Consider the following 11,174-nt stretch of genomic DNA (forward strand, 5'->3'; position numbering starts at 1 on the left):
TATGCATTTCTTTTTCTTTTCTTTCTTTCTTTTCTTTTTTTTTTTTTTTTTTTTTTTTTTTTTTTTTTTTTTTGAGACAGAGTCTTGCTCTGTCACCCAGGCTGGAGTGCAATGGCACGTTCTCAGCTCATGCAACCTCTGCCTTCTGGGTCCAAGCAATTCTCCTGCCTCAGCCTCCCAAGTAGCTGGGATTACAGGTGTATGCCACCATGCCTGGCTAATTTTTGTACTTTTAGTAGGGACAGGGTTTCACCATGTTGGTCAGGCTGGTCTTCAACTCCTGACTTCAGGTGATCTGCCTGCCTTGGCCTCCCAAAGTGCTGGGATTACAGGCATGAACCATGAACCGCCACACCAGACCAAAGTGTGCATTTCTATCTTTTGGGAGATCAAGAGCCGGCCACTATTTTTGAGCAGGAGAGGAGTGGGTTCATACTTACCTTTCAGAAAGATGCCTCACTGGGAGAAGGGGGTCTTATTGCTCCAAGAAGCCAGAGAAAGGGAGACCAGCTGTGGGGCAGGTGGGTTGGCTGGGGGTGGGGGCACTGAGGCTTTTAGGCAAGGAGATGGCAGCAGCTCCCAGGAAGCCCACAGCTGTGTGACGTGCAAGAGGGACTGCAGACAGGAGTACTCTTTGAGGCGAGGGAGACTTTTAGAGAAAATGCCCTGTGAAAGCCATTTATTTTAACAAATACTCTTCCATTGCTCTGTTTTTATTCCCCTCAGATGCAACTTTCCTTCTGGGATTGTGAAAATGTGTGTCATTTCTGTAGCTTTCTGAAGTTTGGGTAAAATTTCCTTTTCCTCTCAGTGGATTCTGTGTAGCAGGAAGCATGAGTTGATTTCAGCTTTTTGTCTTCTGAGACCTACTTCAGAGTGTGTTGCTGCTGGTCCGAGGCTGAAAGGAAGGTCTGTGATGTCACAGGCTGCAAATTTTCTAGAAACATTTTCTGAGATCAGCTGGCACAATTGTGTTTGTTTTAAAAACAAAAACATCTCAGGGGCAGTCCCCACATTCTGCATAATGGGACCCTTCACCCCACCGCCTCGATGGTTAATCCCGACAACTCAGAACATCCCACTAACGGAGGTGTTATGCGGTAACTCTCTCCTCACAGGAAAAACTACTCTGTAAGAAAAGGGCACTGAAGGAAGTGGCTTTTGTTCTAATGCTGAATTCCAGGGAGGCTGGTGCTTGGAATGCTTACCTCCTCCTGACTTTTTACATGATTTCTCCAGTTCTTGCATTTTATACACCAAAAGCAAAATGCAACTTGACTCTGGACTGTTACATGGTGGCCCTGCCAGGCTGGCTGTGGAACTCAGGCTCTGCCGTGCACAGGCTGGTTAGTCAGGAGACTGGAGCAGAGAGCAAATAAGGTTGAGGTCATGGTTGAAATTCCTATAGAGGCCAATTGGCTGGGCACACCCTGCCCTCCACTCTCTCTGGCCCTGTTCTACAGGGGACTGAGTAAGAGCGTATAGCTGGCTCAGTGCAGCCCAGCACCACTCTCTTAAATCGCATTGCACGTCCCGAATGGCCAGTAAGCAATACAGACTTCAGGCACAATGAGACCTTGCTTAAGCAGCCCTCTGGAAGAAAGCACCATTATACCTTTCAGCTGTGACTTTTTTCAGCCTTCATTAGTGATGTGGAACAGCATTGATTGCAGTAACTTTTCTACTAAACAGAAACATTTGTCTGCTGCTCCAGTCAAAAATACCTGCTTTACAGCTTTAATTTGCCCCACAGAACTGCAGGTCTATAAGGTGAGGCTGTTTCCCTTCCCCCCTTCCTCTTTCCATGCCTTTTCCTCACTCACTGATGGCCTCTTCTCTTCTGGCAGCACCCGAAGCCTTTTTTCTCCCTATCAAAGCAAGAAAGGCTCTTAGAATGGTTGTTTGCACGCACAAGTTGACAGACTGCCCTTCATGGCAATGATTCCTGTTACCATTACTTCACCCAGACATTGCATGTCAGCGTTTTTTCTAGAAGGTTGTCAGTAGAAGCTGGCAGTTAAGAGTGGGTAGTTTAGAACCAGATCAAAGCCAGGCTGGGATCTGGCCCTGACAGTTACTATCTGTGTGTCTTGGGATAAGAACTTAACCTTGCCAAGCCTCGGTTTCCCTCTCTGTAAAGCAAAGCTCATACTGCCGTTATTGCACGCTAGCTCTCAGCATTGCCTGGCACATGACAAATGTTAGTTATGATTATTTATTAGCTAATTGACACACAGAAGACTTTATTCTACTAAAGGCTTTATTACAACAGGCTAGCAAGTGGAGATAATTTTTTATTCAGACTTTTTTTTTCTTTTTTTTTTTTTAAGACAGAGTCTCGCTCTGTCGCCAAGGCTGGAGTGCAGTGGTGCGATCTCGGTTCACTGCAAGCTCTGCCTCCTGGGTTCCCGCCATTCTCCTGCCTCAGTCTCCCGAGTAGCTGGGACTACAGGCGCCCGCCACCACACCCGGCTAATTTTTTGTATTTTTAGTAGAGACGGGGTTTCACTATATTAGCCAGGATGGTCTCGATTTCCTGACCTCATGATATGCCTGCCTCGGCCTCCCAAAGTGCTGGGATTACAGGTGTGAAACACTGTGCCCGGCCTCAAATTTTTTATTATAAAAAATTTCAAATGTATAGAAAAGTTGAAATAATAGTACAGTTGACACTGAAATCCCTCATCTAGATTCTACAGTTATATACATGTTACCAAATATATGTTTTTTACTAAATTATTTCAATGTAAGATACAGACATCATCCCTAAATACTTCAACACACATCTCTTGAAAATAAGAACATCCTTTGATGTACTCACAGTAACCTTTATTACACTTAAGAAAATTAATGATAATTACCTAATATCCCCTGGTTCCCAATTCCCAAATCATATAAAATTTTCCAAAATGTTTCCCAATATGTCTTCTAACAGATATGTGTGTGTGTGTGTGTGTGTGTGTGTGTGTGTGTGTGTGTGTTTAAAAATTTCAGTAGCTTTTGGGGTACAAATGGTTTTGGGTTACGTGGATGAATTATATAGTGGTGACGTCTGAGATTTTCATACACCCATCACCCAAGTAGTATACGTTGTACCCAATATGTAGTTTTTAATCCCATACCCCTCTCTCATCCTCCCCCTTGTGAGTCTCCAAAGTCAATGCACTTTGGATGTTTTTTTTAAACAAGATCCAATCAAAATTCTTACTTTGCATTTGGTTGTGATGTCTCTATTTTATTTTATTCTAGAGCAGTAGGTGTGGGGAAATTTTGAGAACAACATTGTTACTGAAATCAGCTATTGGCTGCCAGGTGGAAATGGCTGCTGCCTCCACTGAGGCACACTGGGCCACATTTATTAACACAGGCTCTGTGATATGGTTGCATAGTTTGCTTTGCTGAACTTGTTGGTTACTAGCTTTACTGCTTAATGACTGGACATTAGAGACTTTTCTGTTATTTTTATATTCCCACCACCTTCACAGCACCTAACACACAGGTGGTCAATAAAAGTGGATGGAAGGGGCCGGGCACGGTGGCTCATGCCTGTAATCCCAGCACTTTGGGAGGCCAAGGCAGGCAGATCACAAGGTCAGGAGTTCGAGACCAGCCTGACCAACATGGTGATCTCTACTAAAAATACAAAAATTAGCCGGGTATGGTAGCATGCACCTGTGATCCCAGCTACTCGGGAGGCTGAGGCAGGAGAATTGCTTGAACATGGGAGGCAGAGCTTGCAGTGAGCCAAGATTGTGCCACTGCACTCCAGCCTGGGCGACAGAGCAAGACTCCATCTCAAAAAGAAAAAGAAAGTGGATGGAAGGAAAGGAGGCGAGGGGAAGAAGGAAGAAAAAGGAGAATGGGAAAGAGGCAGGCACTGGCAGGCACCTTCTTCCATGCCCAGTGGGTGCTTGGAGAGTCACACTGTGCCCTCCTGGGAAGCACCCACCCTCCTTTGATTTGGGGAAGATGATTCCATGTGGGATGTGCCTTTTGTCCAAATAGGCCTTCTTCCTTCACATTCTCCTTTCCCTCTTTCCCACCCTCCTTACCTGAGCACTAGTTGGGATCCCTCAGACCTTCTGCTAACTTTAACTTAGTCTTTTCCTCTCTTCCCATATACAAGATTAACATTTGACATTATTTTAAAAGTAATCTATAATAGATTATCTTTTCCTACAATCACACTCATTTTCCCAATTCCTTGGAAGGTAATTCCCACATAATTTATGATCAGTAATTAAATTCCTGACCACAATGAATCATGAGGAATATATACTGTGTTCAGAGGGATGGAGTGGTATCCATAAGGGAGCATCTGCTGAAGGGAGAGAGTGGACACATGGGGGTTAGCCTACAAAGCCAAGGGGAGCTGTCCTCCAAACACAATCAACAGAGTTCAGCTCAGGTTTAAGGGTCAAACTATTGCTTCTATTCTGTGTGGAGAGAACAATGACTGAATTGGCTGGAATAGACCAAAGTTGGTAAAGTGAACTTTCTCCACATCTCATCTCTAATCTCTAAAATTTTGACTTAAACAAAATTTGAGTCAAAAATTTTGAGCAGATATAGGGAATGAATGCAAGAAGCTCTTGATTATCTATGTGGTGGACTGGCTCATTTTCATTCCAGGCTGTCCTACCACTCTACCACTTCTCCGTGCTGAGAAGTAGTTGGCGTCTATTCAAAGTACACAGGCCATTTAATTATTAATCGGAGCAAAACATTATTAGGGAAGTTAAACTGTTGAGTAGGTGTGTGTGTGTACACATGTGAATATTTTCTTGATTATCCGGCTATTCTGTTTTGCCTTTTGCCTTTCTGGGTTCCTGCCCCTCTCCATTTGTGGTGATACCTGTAAGGTGATTATGTCACTGAATTCCTAAGAGCTTTTTGGTCCCTCTCCCATTCTCCTTGGATGTGTGTGGAAATGTTTGTCAGCAGGGGCGGACCAGGGAGGGTTCATGTACACAAGAAGTGACTGACCTTGGCCACTGAGTGGAGCATGTATTTGTGACCAGGAAAAGGTTCAGTGTTTGTGTTTGATGATAGTTTTATGTCCTGCTGTCAGTACATAGGACTTTATAGGGGTTTCTGATGACCTAGGGCTCCAGGTACCATCATGATTATTTGGCCAATGATTTTAATGGGCCCATATAAACTTACTCTGTTTTTATATTAATAACAGAGAAGGAGATGTTGGAAGATTAAATATAGAGGAGGATGGGCTTTAGCTTCACTGTTCAAGGCCATTGGGAATTATTCTACAGAATTCGATCCAGCCTATTCTCATTATTTCCTTCTTCCTATGACTTTGATTCTTTCCTTATTCTTCCTTCCTCCTTTTTCCTTTCTTCTTTTTCTTCTTCTTCTTTTTTTTTTTTTTTTTTTTTTTTTTTTTTTTTTTGAGACGGAGTCTTGCTGTGTCGCCCAGGCTGGAGTGCAGTGGTGCAACCTCGGCTCACTGCAAGCTCCACCTTCCAGGTTCACGCCATTCTCCTGCCTCAGCCTCCCGACTGGCTGGGACTACAGGCGCCCGCCACCACGCCTGGCTATTTTTTTGTATTTTTAGTAGAGATGGGGTTTCACTGCGTTAGCCAGGATGGTCTTGATCTCCTGACCTTGTGATCCGCCTGTCTCAGCCTCCTAAAGTGCTGGGATTACAGGCGTAAGCCACCGCGCCCGGCCTCTTCTTTTTTTCTTCCTTGCTTTCTATCGTTCTTTTTCCCTCCTCCCTTCCTCCTCCCACCTTTATTTATTTCTTTCAACATGTACTGCATGCTTACTATATATTAGGCACAGTCTAAATGCCAGAGATGCAGAGATGAATAACACATGGCCCCAGCCCTCCTGGAACTCAGTTTAGTGTGGGAGGCAGATGGAGACACAGATCATTCCAGTACTGTGGTTAACAACAGAGATAAGTACAGGGTGAGCTCAATGTAGGGGTCCCTAATCCAGCTTGGCTTGGAAGAGAAGGCAGGAAGCTTCCTGGAAGAGATGATTGGCAGATTGATTGGGAGTGGCTGAAAGAGGAGCTGGGCTCAAGGCCTTTACCAAGCAGGCCAGGCCATTCACGTGGTTTATGAGCACTGGATAAAGGGATCCAGTATAATAGGATGAAGGGCTTTGGGGGTGTGGGTCTTCCATGAGATATGACACCAGATTTTGATGTCACTGGATATGGTTAGGACCACAGGGGCAGGGCAGAAATGATGTCTACTACTCTGGGAAAGTACTAGTGACTTACCTCTGAAATCTGGGGACATTCTAAGGTATCTGCTCAGATGGTTGATCCTGGGGAATCCTGGAAGAAATGAAAGCTGAAATGAAAGATCACTCTTGAAGGCCAGTACATGACATATATGTGCTCAGGGGTGAAGAGTCATGTAAGGGGAAATGGGCGGTGGGTAGTCAAGGTGTGAGTGAAGATCACTGCTCACTAGAGTGGGGCAAAGAGGCTTGGGGAGGTGGAGGAGGACTCTTGGCTTCCTAAAAAGAAGGCCTAACTTGTGCTATGCCCAGGACTCTGGAGGAGTTTTTGGGCCAGTAGACAGGCAAGTGACCACAACAGTTCTTATGCCCCACAAGGGCAGAGCCTTACATTGGCAGCTCCCTGAGTTACTTGAAGCAGGAGACCTTTTATAACCTCAAGAAGACAAGAAGAATTCTGTTGAGGGAAGCTTAATCCCTGCTCTTTGGAGATCTCGGCGTGATAGTAGAAAAGCACATATGAGCTAGAAAAACATAAGTATCACATCCGATGATACCAACTGCAACAATGGTAATAGCCACTGTGTATTTAGTCTCTACCCTGTGGCAGGGCTTTTCATGTATTACTCAACCCTCACAACTACATAGTGATATACAATGATAAACGATATTATCATTCCTTCCATTTTATAGATGGGGAAATCAAAGTTTAGAAAGGTCACAGGTAGGGAGTCATAGAATCACATTTGAACCCAGATCATTCTAGCTCTAGAGCCCCTGATCTCAACTGCTGTTCTTACTGTGAATAAATACTCAGTGCAGCTTCTCTTTGACTTGACCATAGAACCACAGCCTACCTGAAACGGTAGAATAGAGAGACCCTAGAGACTGACAAACTGCATTTCTACAGCACTACTAGTTATTATGAAGATGGATAATCTAAAATTTTCTATTTCTCTAACATGTAGTCTTAGGACACTCAGTATTAGCCAGGAACATATGATTTAAGGGGAAAAATATGGATTAGAAAATAATTGCTCTGAAGTCTACTACTTTGGTAGTTGTTATGGAATGAATGTTTGTGTCCCTCCAAAATTCGTAAGTTCAAGACCTAATCCCCAACCTGGTGGTACTATTAATAGATGAGGTCCTGAGAGCAGAGCCCCATGATTGGATGAGTGCCCTTATAAGAACAGGAAGAGAGACAGACTAGAGATTTCTTTCTTTCTCTCTCTCCATGGGTATACACCGAGGAAAGTCCATGTGAGGACATAGCAAGAAGGCAGCCATCTGCAAGCCAGGAAGAGAGCCCTCACCAAGAATCACATCTGCTGGTACTTTGATCTTGGACTATAAGACACCTCCAGAACTGTAAGAAAATTGATTATCTGTTGTTTGAGCCACCCAGTCTATGGTATTGTGTTACAGCAGCCTGAGCTGACTAAGGCAGTAGTTAATATCAGCAGCAGGGTGATTACACTCTCTGTGTGTGTGTCTGTGAACTAGATCCTCTTAGTCAAAAGGGTTGTTGACTGTGTCTTGAGACCCTTCACTCTCTATATTAGTTTTGGGTGTTCTTTTTCTCACTGGTATTTATGAACAATTTACATAAAAATGACTTTTAAAAACCTTCTGGAAAAAACATATTAGTTGGTTTATGATTCTTCAATAGATGAGAAATTGGGCACTCCCTGTCACCTGTGGCCCCCAGGGAGGCAAGAAGATAGCTTTTACAAGTGAGAGGAGAGCTGGGATCTGCAGAGACCACTGGACTGCCTACCTCCCTCCTTGCTCTGGGAGTCTTCCGTGGGTCTGAGGGAGGCACAGATCATCTCTACAAGCTGTCTGGGCTCCTAGGTATTTGCTACAGGGGGTCTCGTGTGTTCAGAGGACCCGAAGCTATGGTACCCTTGAGGCTGAGGAGGAAGGTGTACTTTCTCCCCTGTACAACAGGCATGTGGAGAGCTGTGGCTTGGGAGGAGAATACCAGTGTGCCTCCCACTTCCTTAGCAGCCAGGCCTCCCTCCCCAGAGGGGCTGCACCATTTCTCAACTAGTGGCAGCTCATGAAATCCTCAAATAGGAGGTGTATTAGTCAGGGTTCTCTAGAGGGACAGAACTAATAGGATGGATTTATATATAAAGGGTAGTTTATTAAGAGGATTGACTCACACAGTCACAAGATGAGTCCCATAATAGGAGTAAGGAAGCCAGTTCGAGCCCCAAAGCTGAAGAACTTGGAGTCTGATATTCGACGGCAGGAAGCAACCAGCACAGGAGGAAGATGTAGGCTGGGAGGCTAAACCAGTCTAGTCTTTTCACATTCTTCTGCCTGCTTTTATTCTGGCCACACTGGCAGCTGATTAGACCGTGCCCACCCAGATTGAGGGTAGGTCTGACTTTCCCAGCCCACTAACTCAAATATTAATCTCCTTTGGCAGCACCCTCACAGACACACCCAGGAACAATACTTTGCATCCTTCAATCCAATTAAGTTGAAACTCAATATTAACCATCACAGGAGGAATCTGCAAAGATCATTTAGCCCAGTGCTTCTCAGTTCATAAGGTTCAGGCATTTTACCTGGGAACTTTGTTAGAAAGGAGTTTTTTTTTTTTTTTTTTTTTTTTTTGAGACGGAGTCTCACTCTGTCGCCCAGGCTGGAGTGCAGTGACACGATCTCGGCTCACTGCAAGCTCCACCTTCCGGGTTCACGCCATTCTCCTGTCTCAGCCTCCCAAGTAGCTGGGACTACAGGCACCCGCCACCAAGTCTGGCTAATTTTTTTGTATTTTTTAGTAGAGACAGGGTTTCACCATGTTAGCCAGGATGGTCTCAATCTCCTGACCTCATGATCTGCCCAACTCGGCCTCCCAAAGTGCTGGGATTACAGGTGTGAACCACCGCTCCCGGCTGAGAGGAGATTCTTATTCAGGAGGTCAAGGTGGGGCCTCAGCATCTTTAACAAGTTCCCAGGTGATGCTGCTGCTGATGATCTGGGGACCACACTTTGAAGAGCAAGAATTTACTCTATGTCAAGGTAGGCTACATTTCAGTGACCATCACAGTCAAGTAAGAGTCCATCCTGCTACAGAGAAGCAAATACTCTTCTTCAGCAGCTTTCTTACCTTTTAGAAGTCATTATACTTAGCAAACCCAAATCCCTTTAGTTTCATGCCCATTTTGTCAAGTTCTCCTCTTAGCAGAGATAGAGATGCAAAGTAGCCCTCTCCCATATCATAATCCTTAGTTATTTAAAGACTACTAAGTCAGATCTATTTTTAAAAGCACCACCTCTCTCTCTGTTCTTATGCCTGCGTTACCCAGGTCGGTCAGTAGGAATGAAACTCCTGGGGCACTCTTCGCTGAGGACTTGGCACTGGGAACATTCATGATCTGCTTATGCAGCTGGAATCTCCTCACATGCCCAAATACTATTCTTTCTCAGTTCTCTATAGTAAAGGGACGGCAGAGTTATGAAAGTCAAAATCTGAAGAGGAGTGAAAACCTCCACTTAACCTTTAGTATCATAACTCCTCTTCTCAGAACTCGATCAAGGTGTTTATTCACAGGTAACAGTGACCTGGTTTGGGTTTTCTCTTTCCTCCCTGGCTCTACATGTCTCATGGTCAAGAGAACTTGGAAGCAAAAACTTAGCCATCTACCATAGCTAAGCAAAGGAGTCTGAATAACCCCCAACCGGGCCTGGCGCGGTGGCTGATGCCTGTAATCCCAGCACTTTGGGAGACCGAGGCAGGCAGATCACGAGGTCAGGAGATCGAGACCATCCTGGTTAACATGGTGAAACCCCGTCTCTACTAAAAAATACAAAAAAATTAGCCAGGCAGGCATGGTGGCAGGCACCTGTAGTCTCAGCTACTTGGGAGGCTGAGGCAGGAGAATGGTGTGAACCCGGGAGGCAGAGGTTGCAGTGAGCCGAGATCACGCCACTGCACTCCAGCCTGGGGGACAGAGTGAGACTCCGTCTCCAAAAAAAAAAAAAAAAAAAAAAAAATTAATAACCCCCAACCTGTATGAGAGTCCACAAGTACCCAAGTCTGTGATCGAGAGTTCTATCCTCCTGAACTCTCTGCTTTCTTTCTGCCCCAAAAAGGACTACCGTCAGGTCTTTGCACCTTTGTGTGACTTTAAGTCAACATGTTTCCTCTCTCCAGGACACTTTCTCTCCAGTATGGAATGAAATTTGTCCTTTGTTAAAGAGGCTAATGGTCCCAGGTGACAGGTTATTTTATGTATTATACCTGCCTAGGATGGCACAGTAGACATTGCCTATCAGAAAGAAGGTACTGCCACTTACAGGTTCACAGTGATATCCGGGGTGGAAGGGAGGGCTCTTCCAGGAGAAAGCAAGGTATCCAGGAGGAGACCACCAAGAGGGCCTGTGTCCTTTGCAGGTTTCTGGGGGTGCAGAGTTATTCAGAAGTCTGCTGTTACCCTGACCCCATCCTCAGCAGAACTTCCTCCATCATTTCAGAAGGTAAAATGAGACAGCTGGAGCACAGGACGAGATGGCAACTTCTGTTTTGCTTTTTTTTTTTTTTTTTTTTTCTGACAGCCAGTGTGTAGGGAGCTCTGTATGGGGAGTATGACTCACCAGTATTGGTCATGACTCTGGGCCCAGGATTCACAAGTGTTCCAAAAATAGCAACCGGCCGTGGTGTACACCCACAGTGCAGTTAGACATTTCCCATTGAAAACACTCAATGGGAAACCTACACGGAGAAAGGGAAGGTTAAAAGAGCTGTAATTACAGTTCTTCTAGTTAGCCTAGAGAATATCTTCCTCTCTGCTTGGTCATTTATATTTCTCATTCTCTTTCTGGAGAACACATTCCTCTTTACTTCAGCATTTAGTACTTGTTCATTCATCCATTTAGCATTTTTTTTATTGAACATCTTCCCTGTGTCTAGCACCATTCTGGGTGTGAGGGAGGCACCAGAA

General features: G+C 44.8%; 1 long non-coding RNA gene across 1 annotated transcript; it reads right to left on the minus strand.

Annotated features, from left to right (window-relative positions):
• Window positions 1-664: 664 nt before the first annotated feature.
• LOC106993689 (uncharacterized) lies at window positions 665-10,783 on the minus strand. The gene is made up of 5 exons (XR_001439980.3): window positions 10,531-10,783; window positions 6,251-6,307; window positions 1,824-1,868; window positions 1,209-1,359; window positions 665-898 (listed from the first exon to the last, which is right to left on the minus strand). It is a non-coding gene; the product is annotated as an uncharacterized LOC106993689 (long non-coding RNA).
• Between the last annotated feature and the right edge of the window lie 391 nt (window positions 10,784-11,174).

Source organism: Macaca mulatta, chromosome 1 (genome assembly GCF_049350105.2).
Source record: "Macaca mulatta isolate MMU2019108-1 chromosome 1, T2T-MMU8v2.0, whole genome shotgun sequence".
In the NCBI taxonomy this organism is placed as follows: domain Eukaryota; kingdom Metazoa; phylum Chordata; class Mammalia; order Primates; family Cercopithecidae; genus Macaca; species Macaca mulatta.